Here is a 21,933-nt window from a genome sequence, read left to right on the forward strand (position 1 = left end):
TAACATCTGATTGCCTTGTCTTTCACAGACAACTCTTTAAGAAAGTGTTTTAGCATAAATAGCATAATATGCATTTTGTGAAAGTAACAGAATTAAAATACAGTGCGTGTTATACAAATAATTTAGGAATTAAATGCCACTGCCATTTTATTGAAGGAGCTGTTCCATAACCTTCCATCTCTTCTCTTTTGCATAATATTGAGCACTGGCTTTTAAAGTTATCCCTGCCAAGCATTTGGACAGACATTAATTATTAGGTAATCTGCTTATTCTCTTGTTCCCTGCTTGTATGAAATGCACACTTTCTAATTTCTATTATTTAGCAGGTTTTCTCAACAATCTATTTAAATTAGGTAGAGACAGCTTTAGAAAGCAGCAGTAATATGTAAGTGGGATAAATTTATCTTTCAGAAACTTACACTTGATCTTGCATGTTTTCTTGTTATTAAGGTTAGCTCTCACTCTCTTTCTCTTTTTAAAATAAGCAGTCTTACATTTTTAGGTAGCCTGCCAATATAGTTGTAAGTTTAGGGTGTCAATTTTTCCTTCTCACTCAAAATTCAATTCATTTATTCTCCATGAACTTGAAATCATCTTCATAATGTTTAGTCCCTTCTGGTTATAAAAAACCTATGAACTGAAAAAGGCATGATGCACTGCTTTATAATGCTTAAGAGTAGTGTTTTCCTTATAAGACAATGATTTTTGTCTTATTTCTTTTAAATAAAATAAACATTAAAATTGGTCTTCAAGAGCTCTGCAAGGGTAATACTTCAGTTGTAAGATAGTCAGAAGAGTTATTTTTACTTGGATCATTTCAGAGATCTGGTTTATCTCACAGCCCAACATCTAGTTGTGTCGGCACAACCAGGGGGAGGCAAACTGTGAAGTGGAGAGTGGGAAAGTGGGGAGGAAATAGAAAGTTTCTTCACTGCCAACTCCTCTGTATCATTTAATGACAACTTGCATCCTTCCCTAATACTTTTGCACCAAAACTCTTCTCCATAACAAGGGTTCCTTTCCGTAAAATGACCTCCAGCTGAGTTAACCAGGGAGGGCAGGTTAGTGCCTGACCTCTACTTTCATTAACCTTTTTGCAGTCAGGATGCAGTCTCTACCATAAGTGATATGTGCTTTTTCACATCTCTCCCCTCACATCTACAAGGTCAGATGAAGTTTTTCTGTGGTTACTGGGAACGAATCACAAGGTAGCCAGCTCATCACACTGTAACTCATTTTATCTCTATAACTTTTAACCATAAGAACAAGGAGGAAAGAAAATCCTTCACTTTTGTGTTGCTTGGCAGTGTGGTTCTCAGAAAAGCATAGTTTAATCTTAGTCGTCCAGGTGTTGGTCACCAAGACTAATTTTGATCTGGCCTCAGGGTTTCCACCTCTCAAAGGTACTGATTTAATCACTATTTGCCCTTCACAGACATTTGGAGGAGAAATTTTACAGTAAAACTCATAAGAATGGCTTAACCAACAACATATATGGTAACAGCGATGAACATCACGGGACAAGCAACCTGTGAAGCAGTTGAAATATCTGCTTATAGGTCACTTTTCTTTTGCACATAGTGGGCACAAACAGCTGACTGTTACACTGCCTTTTTTTTCCTGGTAGGTTGTTTCTAATAAATTGTATACATGCCTTTGGATATGTAAAGTACTTTTACTATCATTCTTATGGGAAGCACAATAGAGAAAGAACTTCTCAGAAAGGAACAGCACAAGATTTATTCACTGTAGAAGAAATAACAAACATGCTGGCATTTAAAGAGCCAGGAGGATGGCTTTAAATGAAGCTGAAAACCATTGGAGAAACTTCAATTTTACCAAGTGCTAATGACACTTGAAACTTCTTGCAGCAAGTAGGGATTCATAGGAAGATGATGCTGTCTTTCTGTTTCTCCATGAAAAGAACATGTAAATATACACATAGTTCATTACTTTTAAAAGGCAGACTATCAATTTTGACAACTAAGTAGTTCCTCACAAATATGCAAACATTCCAGCATTTGCTTAACTTTCTGCAAGTATTTCTGAGCCTACAATTTTTTTGGCCTCTTTAAATCAGAGAGCCTCACAAAGAGATTTTGGAAAAACCAAAGGCTTCCTTGTGTTGTACCACTGCCATATTTTTCATTTAAAACCAAATAACAATTAGACTTAACTGTGAACATTTCTTTACTATTACCCCCGTTTTGGTCGATTCCTCACTCACGTAAGTGGAAATGAATGCTGGTAATTAAACTTTGCAACAGTATTACTGGCCACTGCAATGCTGAGAAATGCTGGTCTATATCACCTAATCGTTTTCCAAACCTAGTGGTTGTGGTTCACCATGGAAATTACTCAAAGAGAGTTTTCCCATAATGACTTTCACAAGCTAGCAACATTATCACAACGGCAACACAAACAGCTAGATCTGTTCTGGTTCCTATTGCTATGCTATACACACAAGATATATATAGATACACTGTCTACCATTTCCAGCATAGTTCCATAGAAGTGGCTCAGCCAGATTCATGTTCTCCTGTGGAAGGTGAAAGTACATTGTGCTAAGTGATCTGCATTTACTGCCAACTGGCCACACAGGGATCTGGGCATGAGGCATATCATGGAAAGAATATTACTCACTTCCTACATTCCCAAAAGACAATGGAAAAGACATGTAAGACATGTTCCTCAATGCATAGAGCAGGCCTTCAGGAATGTAAGTTTAACATCAACGAGAAAATGTACAGCCCAAGTAATACAGGAGATGGGTAGAGGTGAGGATATAGGTGCAATCCGGTCAAGGTAAGACCAGACTGTGACTGAGCTGTTACCAAGAGTGCACCACTTTCATGTCTTCCTCATGAAACTTGTCTTTTCTGACACATGCTGTTACAAGCAGCTTTTTGATTCCTTGCAGACTAATATTATGCCGTGTGTCTTTTCTAGTGGTTATATTTCTTCAGGAACTATAAATGAAATTTGATCCTGAAAACATATGTGTAGAAATGTGCTTTTAATGATTTTACACTATGCATCTATAAAAGTTTAATGTGCTATATTAAGGTTACAGTACTAATCACCATCCCTGTTTTTCATCACCCTTTTTTATTCCAGCATGTTTGAAACCACAGCTTGATCCACAGTCTATTGAGGCCAGTAAGGGTCTTCCCTTGGCATCTGAAGGCTTTTGATCAGTTGTGTCAGTTCCTCAAGACAAAGACCCTAATCTTTGAGTTTATCAGTGCGTGGTTTACATTGGTGTAGCACTCAGTAAATGAGGTGAGTTTGCTGGGTCAGGGACAGACAACCTGTTGCAAGTTCATAACTGTTCTTAACTGCATAGTGAAGACTGCTCAGATCATGGTTGTACAAATATGGCGAGCGAATGATAAGTGAAATTCAGGCTCCGAAACTATGCAGTTAATTTCCATTCCGGAGAACTAAGAGAATCCAGCAAGAAGGGGTTCTCAGGTACTGAGGTGACCAACACTTCTAAAATACACCAGCATGCAAGCTTTTGCTGAGCAAATTATAAACTTCCACGCTATTGCAGAATGACTGTCAGTTCCTGCCTCATAAAACCTAAACGTAATTTTTTTCAAAGAGTTAATCAAAGTACACCACCAAGAATAAGTCACTTCAGGAATTACCATCAACGAACTCATTTGAACCTAGCCCAGCTGCTGCCTGAAGCTTCAAACAGATATACCACTTATTCCTGGCACTCTCCCGTTCCTCATTGTCCATCACATCTCACTGGAAAATGGGGAGAGCAACTGTTACAGCTACAGAGAAGTCTGCAGAAGGGTTGACATCAAAGATGTGTTTTTCCTTTCTCAGTGTGTTAATTTTCTTTTCACTTTTACAAACAGTGGCTGGTATATGTTTTGGAAGGCTTGTGCTTCTGGCTTGATTTTACACCACCTATTGTTAAAGGCCAATTGGTATTACACTGAAATAGTAGGTTTGGTTTATTTATTTAGAATATCTCTTTTTCTTTTGGAATTTTTCTGTTAAATGAAAATCTCTTTGCCCACAGATGAGCCGTAGTAACTTTCACTGGGAAAGTAGCTTTCTGTCAGTATTTTTTTGTATATCTTCTCTTTAAAAAAAAGTGTCATGAAAAGAGCTGTAAAACCTGCCATTGCTTGCAAAGAAAAGAAATTGTAATCAATTCCTACAACAGAGTAACAATTCTTTAATATTTGCAGTATTCAGTAGGAGTTCATTAGTGTAACAACAGCACATCCCGTGAATCACACTTTAACGTTGTTGAAGCTTTTTATAGTAAAATAGATTAAGGGTGGAGAATTCATGTAAAGGGACAAGAATGTAACTCACACATTAGTCAGTGATTGTGAATCAAAATTATTCTGGGTAATTAAGTAAGCCTGAAGGTGTTTAAGTACACTAAAAGAGAGCCAATACAGCGTAAAATACTTTTGGGCTAAAGAAAGCATAAATCACAGCAACTTACCCTAGATTTCGACTCAGCCACTGCTTAAGTTACATACTGTGTAAATCCATAAAGCCAGCTACTACAGGCTCTCAGTTTGTTGAATGTTTTAATTAAGGGGATTTTGTCAAGGTATTTCTCATTATTAGGAGAATATTGTATACAAAACGACTAGAGATGGGTGAATTCATTTTACCTCATTACAAGCCCATTCAAAGACCATCTCTAATCATGAAATATTATTAGCTTCTTGTTTTTTTCAGAAGATGATCACATGGAATAATATCTAATGATAAAATAAGGGAAATAGAAGAAAGCAGCATAGGAAAACAACTACGAACATAGTGTGAAGAATGGATTAGATAGCATGGAAAGAGGATCTGAAAGAAAAACTAGTAATACCTCCTGCCCATGGTCCAAAGAAATATCTGACATGTTGGGTAGCTATGTGTTATTTTCTGACCTGCTAAGTAAGGTTTAAATTACATCAAAGAAATGTCTGCAAAGTCAAGCTAGCTCTGTAAAACCTGTGGATCATAAGAATAATGTAAGATGTTCACAGACATTGAGTTTGCTCAAGACTGATGATAATCCCTTGTGAAATGCAAACTGAAATTTGTTTTTCTACCAAAACAAGGCCTTTTTCTTCTCCCTCTTCCCATTCACAGACACAGGCACGTTGTTGGCTTGTTATTGTAGTTTATGAATGTTGGCCTTTATTCTTGTGAAATTAGTATTATCAACTTCATTTGACAAAATGTAAAATTCTATGTAAAGCTGACAGACTTGGAAAAAGTAGTAGAAACTAAAAGGAGATAAACATAGCTTTATGAAACTGTGTTTTCTTAAATAGTTCTTTTACTCTGAAGGGCTACATAATTACACCAAGCCATATGTGTGTCTTTTTTTTCTTTAATATATATTCTTGAAACTGGACAAGTGCTAATAGCACCACTCAGGAGAATGACATCTATCATCTAGAAAGTTCTCATTATAGCTTACTTTATCAGTTCAATGATGAAAAAAAAAAAAATCAGCTATAAATCAGAATCTCCAAGTAATGTTTTAGCTGAACTTAAAATAATATTCTAAGGTCTGATCATAAAAGTGTGGGATTAGGCAAAAGCCAGCCACACTAGGTGTCACTTCTCCTTTATCTGGAGACCTACATAATGAATTATACTATTCTCACATAGCACAGGACAGGTGGAATTTGAAAAATACATCCCATAGCATATAAATCATATGATATAAAGCAAACACTCCATAGGTTATGGGTTTTAGTATTCTGGTATCAAGATTTCTTATGCCAGTTGGTAGCTTTTTATGCTCTTCATTGGTCTTTTAATAACAACCTATTTGATCTTTCTATCTAATTGCTCTCATGTTAATAATTATGTGGGATTATGAAAGCTCTAATTCTTGACTGTGCATATGGGAGGATGTATAGTTATGACATCCCTGTAAAATCTTTGTGAGAAAGACATGACCCAGGGCAGTGAGGAAACTCTCAGAAGAGCTGATGAGCTGGGCACAGTGCCACGCTGACGTAGCTGCCCTGTGCCAGCTTGCTGTGCCGGCCTGGGTGGTCGCCATCCCTCAGAGCCAGACATCCTCCACAGAACTCCTTGCCTGAGGGTGGCAGGGGAATTTCTAGCTCCAGTGCTTTTACAGGCTCCATTTTAACTATGTCAGAGTGTGTCATTGTCTTTTGGTTACTTGCTGTCTCAGACAGGGAAGCTGCTTTTTGCAGGTGATGGGCTGAGGCTCTGTGGGGCTTGCAGGACAACCTGAGAGTCACCAAGCAGGGTCTTAAAGGCCATGTCTCTGTATCACACACAAGAATGATCGGAACATTTTTCTTATTTACTGTGACTCTGGCGTTGGAGACTAGCAGACATTTTGTCTTGGGAAAGCTGGCTGAAGACTGCTGTTTTCATGCTTATTCCAACAGCTCCATGAACCAATGCAATGGATATAAATGTTTTGTGGACAATCACTCTTTTATTTTGTTTTTGAAGCATTTCTTCAGGCTGGGCTGCTTCAGTCACTGCTTTAGTAAGCAGCCCCACAAACACTTGCACAAGCACGATGGAGGAGCAGAGGCTGATATGGTCTTTAAAACATTTGGAGTATGGGAGAGGTAGAAACGTGTCAGACTTGCTTTGTTTCTAGAGTAGTGTGTTGGAATAACAAGCTCCTCTTCTTGTTTAGCCACACTGCTGTTGCATAGGGCAAGTTGGAAGTGGAGGGGGAAGGAGAAACTTAAATTCTTCATCTTCCCTATGCCTGCACGGAAAGCTGAATTTCCTCGTAGGCACATTCTGCTCTCTCCTCACTTCCATGGCCAGTAACATGACTGTATAGCAGGGAGGCAAAGACTGCTTCATTTCCAACTAGACATCATTATAATCTTGTCCACAGCGTGGAAGCCCATGTCCATTTTGGCTGATTATGGAAGAAAGAATCTAGGAGGAAGGAGGAAGAAAAAGCCAAGGTGGACACAACTGTGAAAATAGTGGGTAAGCAGATGCTTCAGTCATACTGCTGTTTGAAGACATAGGGACTGGGAGACTCCGACGTTAGCCATGCAGTGTGCAGGGAGCCATCTTTTACACTGGAAAAACAGGTCTGGCAAGGTACTGGACTGCAACATTCTGGAAGAGCATGTGGCAGGATCTTCCAATTTCTTTCTGCTTTTCAATTCACTACATGGAGAATCAGCCTTGCAAGCACTCAGGTGTGCTTGGGAGCAGGTTGGTTTCTATTTCCTTTCCACACCTGCTCTGTGGTTTCCACACTGTGAGGAGAGATAAACAGCAAGAGGGGAACTCCAGGCGCTTCTCATCCTGCCCCTTCCTCAGCCCCTCCACGTACCCACTGCTTGTTACTGGTAAAACACCAAAAACAACAAAAAAAACCAAGTCAAGCCCTTTTAGCAGATTAAACTCTTTCTGACTGAGCCATTCTTGAGGCATTACTTCCCCTTACAGTTAATATTTGTCAGCATAGTTGCTACTAACTCTGCATGCAAAATACACTACCTTTTTCACATCTTTGCATTATTCAGCATAAACCATATTTCACGTAACAAGTACCTTTTCTCTTCCTCTGAGTGGTCTTTTCTAAACCAAGGCTAATCCTTTCCTTTCCCCCGACAGTGGTAGAAAGGCAAAGGGGAGCCTCCCCTTGCTTGCGTAGCTGTGTCCGCTCACAGCATAGCTAGGGCGGCCGTAGGTCCTCAGCTCACTGTGGTGGGAAGTGCCACGGGGAATTAACTCAGAATAAGGATGGTGCAAGGATGAGGCTTGTGAGATCTCTGTCCTGCCTTTCCTCTCAATGACAGTGCTGTGATTACGAGCCAAGCACTTTACTGAGGACAACCATTACCTTTTCCTGTGCAAGGAAACGCTTTTCCTGCTGCACTGCCCTGCCTTCCCCTCGGTGTTTCAGCTAGAACAGCTACATTAACTTGCCCCAGCTCTGGGGTTGTGTCTGCCTCTTATCAAACCCACGGTGCGCACCTGAGAGCGGCGTTCGCTCGGACACGCATGGACTCAGGAAAGCCCAGATGGCCATGGAATACCCCGTCTCGCTGGGAAGGCGACGACAGGGAGGAGTGCGGGACAGGCAAGACCTGCCGTGCCGCTCCCGAGGCGGGACACGAGGTGGCGCCGTGCGGGGTGACCCGGTCCCCGCTGGAGCCCCGGGGGCCGCGCCGGGTGAGGAAACAGATCCGCGTTTCTTGTTGTGTCACATTTTAAAGGCGCTTGCTCATCCCCGGGTCTGCCGGAGGACAGGCACACCCCTCCGGCAGCCGGAGAGCTGTGCTCGGGAAAGGGAACGGCAGCCCGTGTTGCGCTGAGAGGGTTTAGGCCTGAGATCTGACTGAGAGGCGCCTGGTGCCCGCGGATGCCGCCAGTGCCTGCCCCCTGTTAACACACAAAGGGGGCACCTGGTTTTCCAGCCATAAATATAAAACAAAATGATAAATAAATGGCTATCATTAGCAAATGGATGGGATAAGTAAGGAGGTAAAGGTGAGAACGGCATTGCAGAGACTTTCAGGGCTTTAAAAGTTGGCACAGAAATTTTTTTCTCTCCCTTGGTCCTTTGAGGTAGGCTATTTCTATGAAGAAAATTCTGCTCACATTGCAAAAGGGGCATGTCAGGGGGTTTGTCTGTCATTGAGGTTGAAATGAACTTTGTCACCCTGTTTAAATATTTAAGTCTCCTGACACAGGCAAATACATTGGGAAGTGCTAAAAAAAAAATATTTAAAAATACAGCTGCCTTTGAGATGAAGCATTCCTATTCCCACTGTATCAGTCCACTTTGCTCAAGCAACACTGATGTATAAAGTATGGCAGGAAACTGCGGACCAGAGAAGCAGCTCCATTGTCAGAATCTGCCTATTTGTGCATTTGGAGTGGTAACACTTTGTTTTACAGTTTCAGTCACTGTTCATTAACCAAGAGGTTAAGCATTAGAGTGAGAAGCATGTGTGTCAGTTTCTTTCTGCAACCAGTCTGCTAATCTCTTATTCTCTTAAATAGCTGTGTTTTTATTATTGTTTTATACATTTTGCATACTTGTGAAATTAAGGGGATTTTTTCATTTTTTTCTTAGCAGTCTTAACTTCCCCACACAAATACAGGGTTTTCAGTGTTTCACTGCTACTTTGCTTGTATTACAAATGCTCCTTTAACTTAGAAAGAGGTCTTCAAAACCCACTCTGTAACACATCTGTGCTTTGGGTGTAACACTAAGGAAGGTACTGGATGCACTTTAAAATATAAGGTCATTTTTTTAGATTGAGTTTGGGTAAAATCATTGTTGGGAGAAGTTGTTGTGTGGTTCAAGGCAGAAACCAATTTTATGTTGGTGTACTTTGTCTGAGATGATCTCAAAGGGCAATAGCTTCCTGGGCAACTGTGAGTGTGGAAGGTGAAAGCTGGAGGGACTTGTTTGAGTGGGAGCCCTTAGTCACCATTTAAAATCTTATCTCAAGGATAAACTGTACACACTATACTGACAGGTTCATCCCTTACCGTGGAGGTGGAGGATCATCATGATCATCACACTGTTTTCATTTCTTGTGGGTCACACAAACTACTCTCTGAGAGTTTGGAACTGGGGACTGGGGTGGAAAAGGCTAGAAAGGGCTGAGAGAGACATCACCTCATATGCATTGGTGGAAATGATAACACAAAGGCAACACAGCCCGGCATGAACAGCAGACCTCCATTTTTCTGATGGTTTCTGAACCTCCAACTCTGACCCCGTGCTGATTTGGTTGTGGTGGGCTTAACTGGTTACACAAACAGCTCCCAACCTTCAAATGCCACAGAATCCCACAGCTAATGAGTAATGAGTCATTTTTACATCCTTACAGATTACTTTGTGCATTTCTTGAAGGCAGAAAATATCCAAGACAGTTTGTTCACAAACATTTTGAGTAAATCCTTCTCTATCTGAATGCTCAGGTTATGTTTCTGTCGTTACAGTAATAGGGCTATGGAGGCCTGATTCTGAAAAGTGCAGAGCGTATGCAGCCCCTGCCAAGATAAATGGGGGATGAAGATTCTCTGGGGTAGTGAAATAATAATCACTTCAGTTTCCCTACTACAGTTCTTTTTTGAGTCTGTGACTGTATAAACCATACATCACATATTGACATTTATGTTCTTCAGATGTATGACATCACTTGTCACTTAATGTAAATTTGTTCAAGCTATACAAAAGCCAAAGCAGATCCTGTGTCTGAAATCTGAGCTCCTAGTTATGAAGGAACATACTCTTACTGACTGAATCATGATTTTTTTGCTCTTACATTCAAGCTACTGAAAAATGAATATGAAACCAGGAATTAAGACAGAAGTTAAAACCTGCATAAGAGGTTTTAAGCAAACTGTGAAAACTATGCAAATCGATGTCCAGATCCCACCTACATCCAGTCACAGAAATAGTCAATGTATGAATAAGCACTTCCAATGAGCACAGTGTGATGGGATTCGTTCAGTGTGACAATGATGTGTTTGACCCGTGGTTGGCTTATAGGTATGTGCCCGTGCATGGGCAATGTGGACATTACCTGCATGACAAAGTATATACATGTTGAATATATTGGGCCAGCAGCTTAAGCAATCTAATAATATGTTTGGGGTATATTTGTTAAAGATTTATCTTTTGTGAATAAAGCAACTTCTGTTTGTAGTCTACAAAGATACACTTGCAAAGATACCTATTCGTCTATCCATCTTCTGTCTCGCTTTGGTTTGACTGTTTTGTTGTGAAGTGTTGCTTTAGGGATACACAGTGGGATGTATGTTGTGGGATATGTGATGGAATATATGTTGTGTTTGAGGTGATGAGTCTGTGGTCCTTCTGTGCACACCGGATGTGAATTTCTTTCCAGCTATGTACACCAGCTGCCGGCCAAGCTCTGTCTCCTGCACTAAAACGTTTCTGCAATGCGAGAGACGCTTTGTTCACATCTGGAGGGTAGCTGATGCGAAGTGTCATGATCACAGAGGACAAAGCATAATTCAGACCTGTCATATACATGGATTTTAAAATAAACAGGGCTTAAAATCTTAAATACAACCATGTCTTCAACAGGAAGCCAGCAGAGGAAATGAAATGATGATGTGAAGTCTTTTCAGTAGAGAGCCTGCTCTGATCTAAATCATCTTTCTTGAGATTTCAAGCCTGGATACTTGAATATTTGTGAATTTTGGCCACCAAATATACATGGATTACTGTAAATAGAAATGCATCCCCTATCTACAGAGACAAGAGAGCATTTTTGAAAACAAGGTTGAGTTGTGTGCTAGGATAGAGGTGTTCAAAGAAGCCAGAGCCTGGGCCCATCTGTAGTTGTCTGAGAAGATGTTCTGGGAAAGAGAGACAGTTGTGTGGGTGATCGTGATGTCTTCAAAATGCTCTGATGAGGAATGTGGTATGTGATCACATCTATGTCTCTGCATGGATGATCTTGATTAAACCATAGGAAACATTTGGGGAGAAGACAGATGTGAAGTTGCTCAAGTGAAGAGGATAGTGGGAAAAGAAGTAAGAAATATGACAGGTCTTCAAATAGGAAAAGAGTAAGGATATAGAAGAAGTAAAAGTTAGATCAAATTATTTGAGTCATGTATGCGTGTTTTTATGTATTCATTGGAATGAAAGACAGTTTGAAAAGTAGAAATTCTGTGCTGAGCTCAGGAGTCCTCATATATGACAGCTGCAAACTGGGAAGGTGTTTTCAAGTCCCAGCTTTACAATATCACTGTGATACAGGCACAGACAACATGAAAACCAGTTTTATTTTCAGCTTTAGTCACTGATGTAGATAGGAGTGAGTGGATGTTCACGTCTGTGCTACACCTGTTGAGCCCAGATTTGGGGTGATCAGTTTGTCATGACATATATGTGGGTTTGCCACTTTTGGCTTTGTTCAAAAAAGCTTAAAAAAAATATGACAAATATTAATTAAGTTATACATTCTCTTTCCAAGGAAATAAATTAACAAATAGAATAACAGTATTTTTAGTTAGTTAGAAGCTTTACCTAAATAAAAGGACATCACAGGACTTATTCATTCTTTTGTTTATTTGGTTTTGTTATATGCTTTTATAGCTTTGCCTAGTATTCAAAGACTGAAGCAACTTTACTGAGATCAATAAGAAGCACTGATCCATCCCTCAACCTTCCCCAGACTTCTCCCTCGTGGCAGCTCCAGAGCTTTAACACTCCAGGTGGAGTGTGTCTGGCTCCAGGTAGAGTCTGTCAATATTTTTCATCTGATACAGTATTTTTCATACACATGAAAAAGGCAGGTTCAGCAGCACCAAACAACTCTTGAGAATTTGATTTCATTCTATCTAGTTACGTGTCAAAACCAACCAAAAAAAAGTAAGTTTCTTTAAATTCCTGAAAAGAAATTGGAAACATAGCTTTATTTTTTTTATTGCAATACTCTAAAATAAATAGTATCATTTTCTGGTTTGTAAATACCATGCATATTCAATTTTCCAGGAAATGCATTTTTAGAAAGGAAAGAAACGCTCAAAATCACAATGAAATTTCCTGTTTAAGGTTAAATATTTCATGCCAGTTCCAAAAAGTTGTTAAAAAAATCAATTTGCTCAATGTTTTTAATTTTGTCTGAATGTCCTGTGAATGGAAGCATCAACAAACACACAACTTCAGTTACCAGCTCTAATTTAACTCTATATCCTGGAAAAAAGGCTGGTTTGCTGTCACTTATAAGTAGGGTCCTATAGCTGATACTAGTGCTTGTTTTCCAGGAATTTGAGCAGCGAGGTACACTTTTTAAAGGATACATAGCAGATTAAGCATACAGAAGGCAGAGTGCAGATGGCATGCAAACCAAACTTCCTTCAGTTTAGACAAGTCAAAAGATAGTAATTCAAAATAGAGAAATACATACCACGATTTGCCATCTTGATTCCTTCTATGCTTGAGTATTTGGGATTTGGATAGACTTTTTTGTGGGCACCCCTTTTTATTCTGATCCTCCTACAATTTCCAACACCATCTAGCTTTTGACTTTCCTGATCAACTCCAGATCAAGGTGGCTTCAGGAAGATCATTGCTCTGCAATCCAGATAGAAAAAAGAAGCTTATTTTTCCACCATTCAGATGTCCATACTGATCTTACCAGTAAGGAAGAGATTCTCAGGATTGTTCCTTTTCAAATTATCCTGGAAAACAGACGCAGGCTACACCATGTACGATCTGTCTGTAGATCTTAGTGTCTGAAAAAGGTCAATCTAGAATTTACAAATGGTATGATAGGTTAATCTTAGCTAACAGTCAAATGCCCACCCAGCTGCACTCCCTCTCCTCAGCAGGACAGGGGACAAGAATGAGAAAGCTTGTGGGTCAAGGTGCGGACAGGGAGGTCACTTGCCAGTTACCATCACCAGCAAAACAGACTTGAATTGGGGAAAATTAATTTAATTTATTGCTAGCTTAAATGGATTCAGGTAGTGAGAAACAGGATATACAAACATTAAAAAAACCACCTTTCCTTCCACTTTTCCCAGGCAACAGCTTTCACTCCTTCATTCCCAATTCCTCTCACTGACCTGCTGTGTGTTGGGGGGAATGTGGGTTACTGTCAATACATAGCAGTTTCTCTCTGCTCCAGTGTGGGTCCTCTCCACGGGCTCCAGTCCTTCATGAGGAAACCTGTTCCAGTGTGAGCATCTTCATGGCGTTTGGGTTCCTTGAAGGACTTATTCCATGTTCTCTGGCATGGTCCTCTCCTTGGGCTGCCTGGGGAATATCTGCTCTGGTGGCCCGAAGAACCTTCTCCCTCTGACCTAGGTGTTCCTCTGTTGTTTCTCACTTCTTCCCCCTCCTCCCTTGGCCTGTCCAATGTTTTCTACTCTTTCCTACATATGCTTTCACAGAGGACCCCAGACTCCTCTGGACCTGGGCCTCAGCTGTAGTCCTGTGGATGTGTCTACTGGGGAGCTCACATGAAGCTGGCTGTGTCAGCATCAGACAGCCAATAACCTATTCTCTCAAAGGTCACCCCTACAGCTCTCCTGCTAACACAACCAATACACATGGCACATATATAGATTCATCAAACTCATCCTTTCCTGTTCCTTTCTTTTTTCCAGGAAGCTGTAGAGACACTGCACGTGACGACTGATAAGCTTGTGATGGCTCCAGCACATACCAGAGGGAAAAGCAGTGAGAGAGGTGTTTGTTGCATGATAGGCATCTCCCCAGATCTACAAAAGTTATAAGATACCAAATTAGCTCATACTGAAAAATGCTTGTTCACTAATGGCAGTAACAACTGTGTCACATGTTCACTACAAAGATGCCCGAGGACACTCACCTGTATTGCATTAAAAAGGAAGAGACCAGAAATGTATTAGTGCTGGATAGATAAAATATTTAAATGGCTATAGCTAGATGGACTATAGAGATAGTAATCTGATATGTATGCATGCACTGAACCTTTTTATACTAGAGTTGCAGCATAAATGACCCCATTAAATCCTGTTATTCTCCTAATCCAATAAGCGCTTAATCTCATTGCAAGTGTTGGAAATAATTATTCATTTATACACTTGTTTTTGCCACACATTTTATGTCAACAAGGAGTGTGCCTTTGACTAATCAGTTAAAACAGCTGGCGGATAAAGTAGTGAATGAGAATCAAGAATGTGCTATTCCTAGGAAGGAGACTGTTGGTGGTTTTTCTGTGGTCTGAGATGTTATTGATTCTACAGGGAAATGTTGTATTATACACAAAGAGAACCTTTTGTAAGACAGTCTCTACGTTAACAACCACCAGGACAAGGGTGAAAAATAAAAAGCTTAGTGGTTCTCAAGCTGCCTCAGCCTGCTGCCTTACTTATCCCTAACCCCTTGCATTTTGCATCTATGGATAGGTGGTAGGACTCAACACTTTTCAGCACTCTTCACTTCTCTTACCTCTCAAATGTTTGCCATACTGAGCTGGGCGAAGAAGTCAGGTGCATGAGTTTTGCTGGTTGACAATTTCGCCTCAAAAGAGGAGACTCTCATAAAGACCATTGCAAAGAGAATATAATTTTTTTGTGCTCCTGCATGAGCTGTAGCAGATAGAGTCTATTCTGGTCACCAAGGATCTCTTTGATGGTCAGTTATTTTTAAGTTTATTCAGCTCAATTCTGTTGCACTTGTCCACACCCCTTTGGGGAAACACTTCGCTTCTCTCTTTAGAAGCAATTTGTGTGCATGCTGGGACTTACATTAGGTTTACTGTTCCACCGCAGTAGTCTCATAGGACACTGGGGTGGAAGTGGGTGTCATGGAGAAGGGTAAGCCCCCCCCAGCTGGGGGTCTTACTGCTACAGCCAGTTGTGGGAGAGGGTCATGGCAGTCACACCTCAGGTGAGGACAAGGAGGCAGACACAAAATGAATAGATGTTGCACTGTTGATCTTCTCATCCCTACTTGCCATACTTCTGCATGTGTTTATTACAGCTGTAGATGAGAGTATTTGTCACTAAAGAGAAGTCCTACCCTTTGTCAGGAAAAAAAGGATGATGATTTTGCTGTCACAGCTGTGTGTGGAACATAATGCAAGTATTAAAGCATCAGGTAAGAAAAAACATTTTAAAGGTTAAGGAATACTTCAGAATCGGTAAGCTCGAAGTTATTTTTAACACAGGTGTTTCTGTAATGGTGCTATACTGTATGAGGAAACTTCACAGTTCTCCATGACACTCACACTAGGTGTTACACCTTTGCAGAATGATGGCTTAGTAACTTTGACTGTAAGGTAGTAAGATTAGGAACACTTGCAAAATCTACTCCTGCTAAAGATACTTCCCCTTTCACAGTCAATGCTTTTCACATAGGTGTTTATTTCTATAATTTGTATTTACAATCTTTCCTATAAAAGAGATTAACTATATTTGAAATTTTGGGAGACAGCCTGCTACTTCTCAAGTAACTCCACTGAAAAAGTGAAGAATAGGAAATCAAGGGGATATACCCATTGAAAATAATGTCTCCCAAGGTATGTTCATTAAGACAAAATAGCTGCAAGGCTTCCTACAGTCGATCCATCGGTTCCATCATACATAACCAAGAAATGTAAGGAAGGATCCAAACCTTACCTAGTATCTAGAAATGCTACAGTAATGGTCACATTAGAAATGTTGTTGATAGAAAAACACTCTTGTAGCTTCAAGCTCAATAATGCCAGTAGATAGGACAATAATGAGAAAAAATGTTGAGAATTTCGGGAGATATCAGTGGTGTTCTTACACCTTTGAGTAGGAAAGTTGTTCTCATTGAGAGTCCTTAGATTATCCCATCACCTTCAGGTAATGTTTGTAGAGTGAATGCTGGGCAAAATTACAGATTGTCTTCCAATAACCGTTGTCTTTCTGTCTTCTGCCTGTTGTAGCAAAGCATCTGAAAAGGGAAAAATCACGTGTGTGGCCCTTCCTGGAATATATAACATGTTGCAGACATGCTTCCTAAGGATCAGTGGTATGACAGTATCACAGCTGCTGGATGCATAATCGAGGGTGTATCTCCATCAAAGGCTGATTGCACTGAAATCTAGGGAAATGCATTGCTGAGTCACGTATGCTCCATGTGCACAAGTATCCGTTGCCAGAAAGCAGTGGTGTGACAGAAGAGTATTGAAGTGACACTGAAAACTGTTGAAAGACCCTGCTCAGGCCTTAGTATTGTGAAATGCTTGGAAAACTTATTTGTATTCTTTGCAGATGTAGCTGACTGGTTTTCAGCCAGAATATGCAAATAGAGGACCAGTTTTGGGTCGTGGGTCAATGAGATAATTCCTCCAACCTCATAGCAAATTTAGCTGAATTATATTATTCATAATGTGGCCTGTGAATGTTTGCTCTTATTTTAGGATATTTAAATGGCAATTCAAAATAAGATGGCATTTTAGAGACTTATGGACAACTATCATGTATCATCTGGCATCATTTTAGGATAGTTTTTTGTATGCATATTTAGATATGGAGATGTGGAAGACTTGTTTTTGCACCTTAAATTCAGTTATGGGTGCAAATCTACAGATTGCATCAATCAGGACTTGTCAGTGTAAATTATGCAATTTAAAAAGTCAGTTATTAAATATATGGGTATCCTTGTGCAAATGTAAGAATCAGGAAGCAAATTATTAAAGCCTAAATTGCATGTACGGATAAAACCTGCTTGACATTAGCCTATTCCAAGTGATTCCTCTCAGTGGCTTAACCACGGCTATTAGAGGGACTAGGTGTCAAAGCCAGTATTAAAATGGAAAATGGAAAAAGTATTTGATTGATTGGTTAATCTACTGAACAACACTGACTCATGTTAGTAAGGTTGGTATCCTCTGTATGGCCTTAGAAAACCAAGTGTTTCCAGCTCTGCCCTTTGGCTACTGGATGACCTTGAGCACAGAGCATTGCCCAGCGTTTGAGGTTTCCCATTAAAAATGTCAGTAATATTTCCTCATGTTTGTAAAACTCCCTGAAAGCAGTTAATAAAAAGCATTTCACAGGAATCGGGCATTATTCTTACTACTGATCTATTATTGTGGCAATTTTTGTAGGTTGCGAGAGAAGAAATTTCCTCTGCCAGCATGCAGCCAGGACGGAACTTACAGCTGCTGTAGTTACAGATCATCTGTAACTGCAGAATGATTTGAGGTCAGATCAGCAATAGCTGTAGATTTTCACAAGTCTTAAAAGCTGCTTTTGGATGACAGTAGCAGGAATGAACCCTACCCCCCACCCCCACCCCCCCCCGAACCCACCCGCCCACCCCCCCACCCTGAACCACCCCACCGAACCCACCCTCCCATGAATATCCAAGAAAAAAAGATAGTGACAAACTTTCCTTGTAATTGATTTGCATCGGTCAGAATATCTGTGAAACACAAAGGTCAAGCAACTTATTTAAAAAAACCCTATGTGAATCTAAGATTAGCCTTGACATTTTCAAAATCTCAGAAAATTAGGGGAAGGGCTGCAGCCCTGAGGATTGTAGTCCCTAAGGCTGACTGGAGGAGAGATTATATTAAACATTTTGAGACCTGAACGATCCATTCTGTATTAGAGATTTACAAGATCCTCACAGTATGCTTGAAACATCTGACTAAGAGAGAGTCTATGGACTTTCTGCTTTCTTGTTAGGGATTCTCAAGGGCACCATTAAGGAATCAACTGTTGTGATTGATGGAAAAATAAAGAAATTGAAGAAGAAATGAAGACAAACTATAATGTGGACTTTTTCCTGCAGTCCCATGATATCTTCAACATTAAGTGATTTTGGCAGATAATTTTTACTATGAAGCATGTGGATAGCCAGAAGGCTATTAAGAGAGAATGATGCTATAATATAAGCATGGAGGATTCTTATAAAGTGTATCTTTCTCTCATTCAAGGTACATGATGAAAAATGATGTGTCCAGAGCGCTAACAAATTATAACAAAGTATAAATTCTCCCTATATATATATAATACTAAACTGCCTTTATTATCATAAGTCACCATTCTTCCCCCACATCCCTACTACGCATTTCCTATTTATAAAAATAATTTCAACTATATCTTTTAGCTAATCATGGCTAGCTCCATACTCAGGCTGACAATATGCCTGAGGTGATAATATGTCTGGTCAGTTAGACCAGTGTGTGGTAGATGTAAAATGCTTAAATGGGAATGCAGAATTCTGACGGAGTAAGACCCCATGTTTGCTTTGCGCAGATGAAGATTATTTCATCATGTGCAAGATGATAAGGGATAAGAGTCCTCCTTTCTTTCTGGTACAAATTAAATCTGAGTGACGTAATGAATATACAAATGCAACCAGATGAATTTTCTCTCTCCCACCCATGTATATAGCTTACAGAGTCACCTTACTGGTTTGTTTTTCCCAGTTCTATGAAGTATTTGTGGATAGATTGGTTTATTTATTTATTTTTGTTAATTCATAATTGTGTGAAATTCATTAAACCTTTCTGAAGAATGACTGTGAGTCTTTGGATTACTACAGGGCTGTGCTCACTGTGGTATTACTGTCACCTCAGCAGCATGGTGTTGCTCCCAGGCTCTGCCTGAACAATTGCAAGCGTGATGTAAATATAAAGATTCTATTTCTATCTTAAAAGGGGTTTGTGTGCCCAAAACATCTGTTTTTTCCATGCTACCATAGGTTTAATAGAAGGCTTTCCTTCTCTCTGTTAACTCTGTCGAGTTTCTATGCCTTGACTGTGATCATTATGAGAATATATCATACCCAAGAGCATGTTCATTTTCCACTTTTTCATTTTGCCCAGGGTAAGAATACAAGAGCAGTTTGCAGAGCTAGATGATGCAGACTGGCATTCAAAATACCGTTTTGCTAGTGCCTATTTTAAACCTTCTTCTTCCTGGGCCAAATCGGACAGACTTCAGTCTGTAACTAGTTTCTTTCAAGGTGTATCTACTTGCATCTGTGCCAGTACTCTGGGCAGGAAGATTATGTGGTACTAGCTGCAGTAATGTCAATACTGGTGCCAGTATTTTTATCTGCATTAAAGCAATGCTGTGGCCTTCTATTTAAAAAGCAAAAACCAAAACCTAATTCTTCCTCATGGCAGAGCTGATGTCAGGCACAGTACAAAATATTTTGAGAGCCATTTAATGAGTTTATTGGCACACATATTTTTTTTCCATCACCATTACAGAACATGTACAGAAGAAATCCATGTATCAACATTAATGAAAAAATACTTAATGCGTGCTCATTTGGAACTCCTAAATAGGGATATTTCTGCATAGTAAATAAAGGCATGTCTAATACCCTATTGTTGCAGGTGAAGGAGGGATCTGACTGAAGGTGAGTGAATAATTCAGTTCTCCCTTTGTTTAAATCAACTTTGTCTGCTCCATTCTGTGTATCTAGATTTCCAATCAACTTCACACACAAGAAACTGAAGTACAAGTCTCAAGGAGAAATGGAAAAGATTTATTGTATTTGTTTTCATAGAAGGAAGGTGTTAGTGTACGCAGAGTCGGGATAGGTTCCTATCGTGACAGAACAAAACTGGCTTTTCAGCTAGTGCCTTACCATGGCAATCTGCTTCAAAGGAACAACTGTCATTTTTGATAAGGATAGTGAGAATTACTGTCGCCTGGAGAGATCACTATGCCTCTGGGTTGTATCGTATATTACAGCAGAAGGATTTATTCTTTAAGAGATGAATAATTATTCCACTACAGTGTTTTGTTGCTGTAGTAGAAAAGATGTAGTTTGTACCCTGAATGATTATAATGTAGCTCTTTAGCTCTCTCTTTTATGGCAGGGAGTCAGGCAGAAAAAGTACCCAGTCAGGGGAAACCTTTATAGGCCAAGTGGATTTGGGGAGCATGTGTGCACACTGCATGCCTCCCCACAGCTGAGATCCAAAGCAGAAGCTCACAGTCTCACAGAAGCTGTGCAACTGAGTTATTACGGAGAGTTTCTCTGTGGCTGAGCCAGTAAGAGCTGGGTGCTAAACTTGTTTCCGGCTTTGAAGTTGCTCTTTGCATACTTGTTAAGCAGAATGTTCTACCTTTCACCTCTGCAATACTGGGTGTGAAACATGAGCCTCTAGGTGTTTCCTGGCTGGCAAGAATTCAATGGTAATAAAATTACTAGTAGAATAAATGTTTCAGAGGCAGTTATCCTTCTCTCACCTGTTTGTAATTTTTTATTAATTATTACAAATGTGTTTAAGTACTCTACCTGATTTTAATCTGCTGTATTCCCAGGATTTACATATAAAGGTCTTTTTCCCACAGAATAATGAATAATCGCATATGTTAGGGTGTGGTGTTAAAATGCTGAAGGTTGGTGATACACCTACTAGCAATCGTTCGTTTTGTTAAAGGCTGGGTTCTAATAAGTAATTTGCTTTAATATGGCCCTGATCCAAAATTCTGCTGAAATCAGACTCTTATTGAGTTTAAAAAGCTACGGATCTTGTCCCAAATGTTCTTTTATGGGAAGTGTTTTGTAGTGCCATTGTTAACAATATATGCAGCACTGGGCGTGTGAACTGTATAAGTAGAAATTTTACTTTTCCCCAAAGCTCTTGTTCACTTTTATGCATTCTTTGCTCAAGCAACAGCAGGTGGCTTACATGAATAGTGGGGTTAATGAGACCCACTTAAGTGAGCAACTCTTTATCAGAGCAAGAGTGAAAAAAAAAATCACAAACTAGTCCTCTGTATCAGAGATTTAGGACTTGCCAGATAGAGCTGAGAACTATAAAGGATTAATATTATTATATATTGAAAGAAAAGCTGACTGGCATAGTGGTGGCAGGGGGGAGGAGGGTTGTTGTTCCAGGAGCAGCAGAGCTAATGAGATCTAATGCTTTTGTTTCTTAATCCCTGCACTGAATTAATCTCTCTCTCTTCCCATGTGACATCATCCCCTAGGTGCAGGGAAGCCACAGGGCAAGGTGCATGCTGCCTGGCTGGTCAAACAGAGGGTGAGGGAGCCAAACTGCACTTCCCTGTGTAGAGACACTAACCTTGGCCCTGCTCTCCTTCCACTTTCGATTTTCAACAAGTTATATAGAAACATAGTTATCTTTGACATTTCAGGTTGGATTGACACAGGGCAATGAGTTTCTGAAGTTGTTTGGGAGGAGGGAAGGAAAAAGACTCCCTTTCTGCCACCCCCCCCCCAAAAAAAAAGTGCACCCTGAACTCCACTTGAACAGGGCTGAATTTAACATTCAGATCCCATAATAACATGGCCCTCATGAGTTTTTATACACTTTGGCCTTCAGAATAATTTACTTCAAAAATACTAAGCCTGGTAAAATAATTAACTATTTGTATTAGGTAGTGGATCACATGGGTAATCTTTGTGATTTCTCAGTACTCATCTTTCTGGCCAATTAGCATGTTAACCTTTTACTGCTGCCAAAGCTG

The 21,933-nt window shown here is 39.9% G+C and overlaps 1 long non-coding RNA gene across 2 annotated transcripts in view; it reads left to right on the plus strand.

The window, feature by feature from the left end:
- LOC115604245 overlaps positions 1–10,686 on the plus strand; it is a 37,780-nt gene extending 27,094 nt beyond the window's left edge. For both annotated transcript variants that reach the window (XR_003990179.1, XR_003990188.1), the window contains exon 5: positions 3,118–10,686. This is a non-coding gene — a long non-coding RNA (uncharacterized LOC115604245). The remainder of the gene's footprint in view (positions 1–3,117) is intronic.
- The last annotated feature ends 11,247 nt before the right edge of the window (positions 10,687–21,933 follow it).

The sequence above is a fragment of the Strigops habroptila genome, chromosome 1, assembly GCF_004027225.2.
Source record: "Strigops habroptila isolate Jane chromosome 1, bStrHab1.2.pri, whole genome shotgun sequence".
NCBI lineage: Eukaryota > Metazoa > Chordata > Aves > Psittaciformes > Psittacidae > Strigops > Strigops habroptila.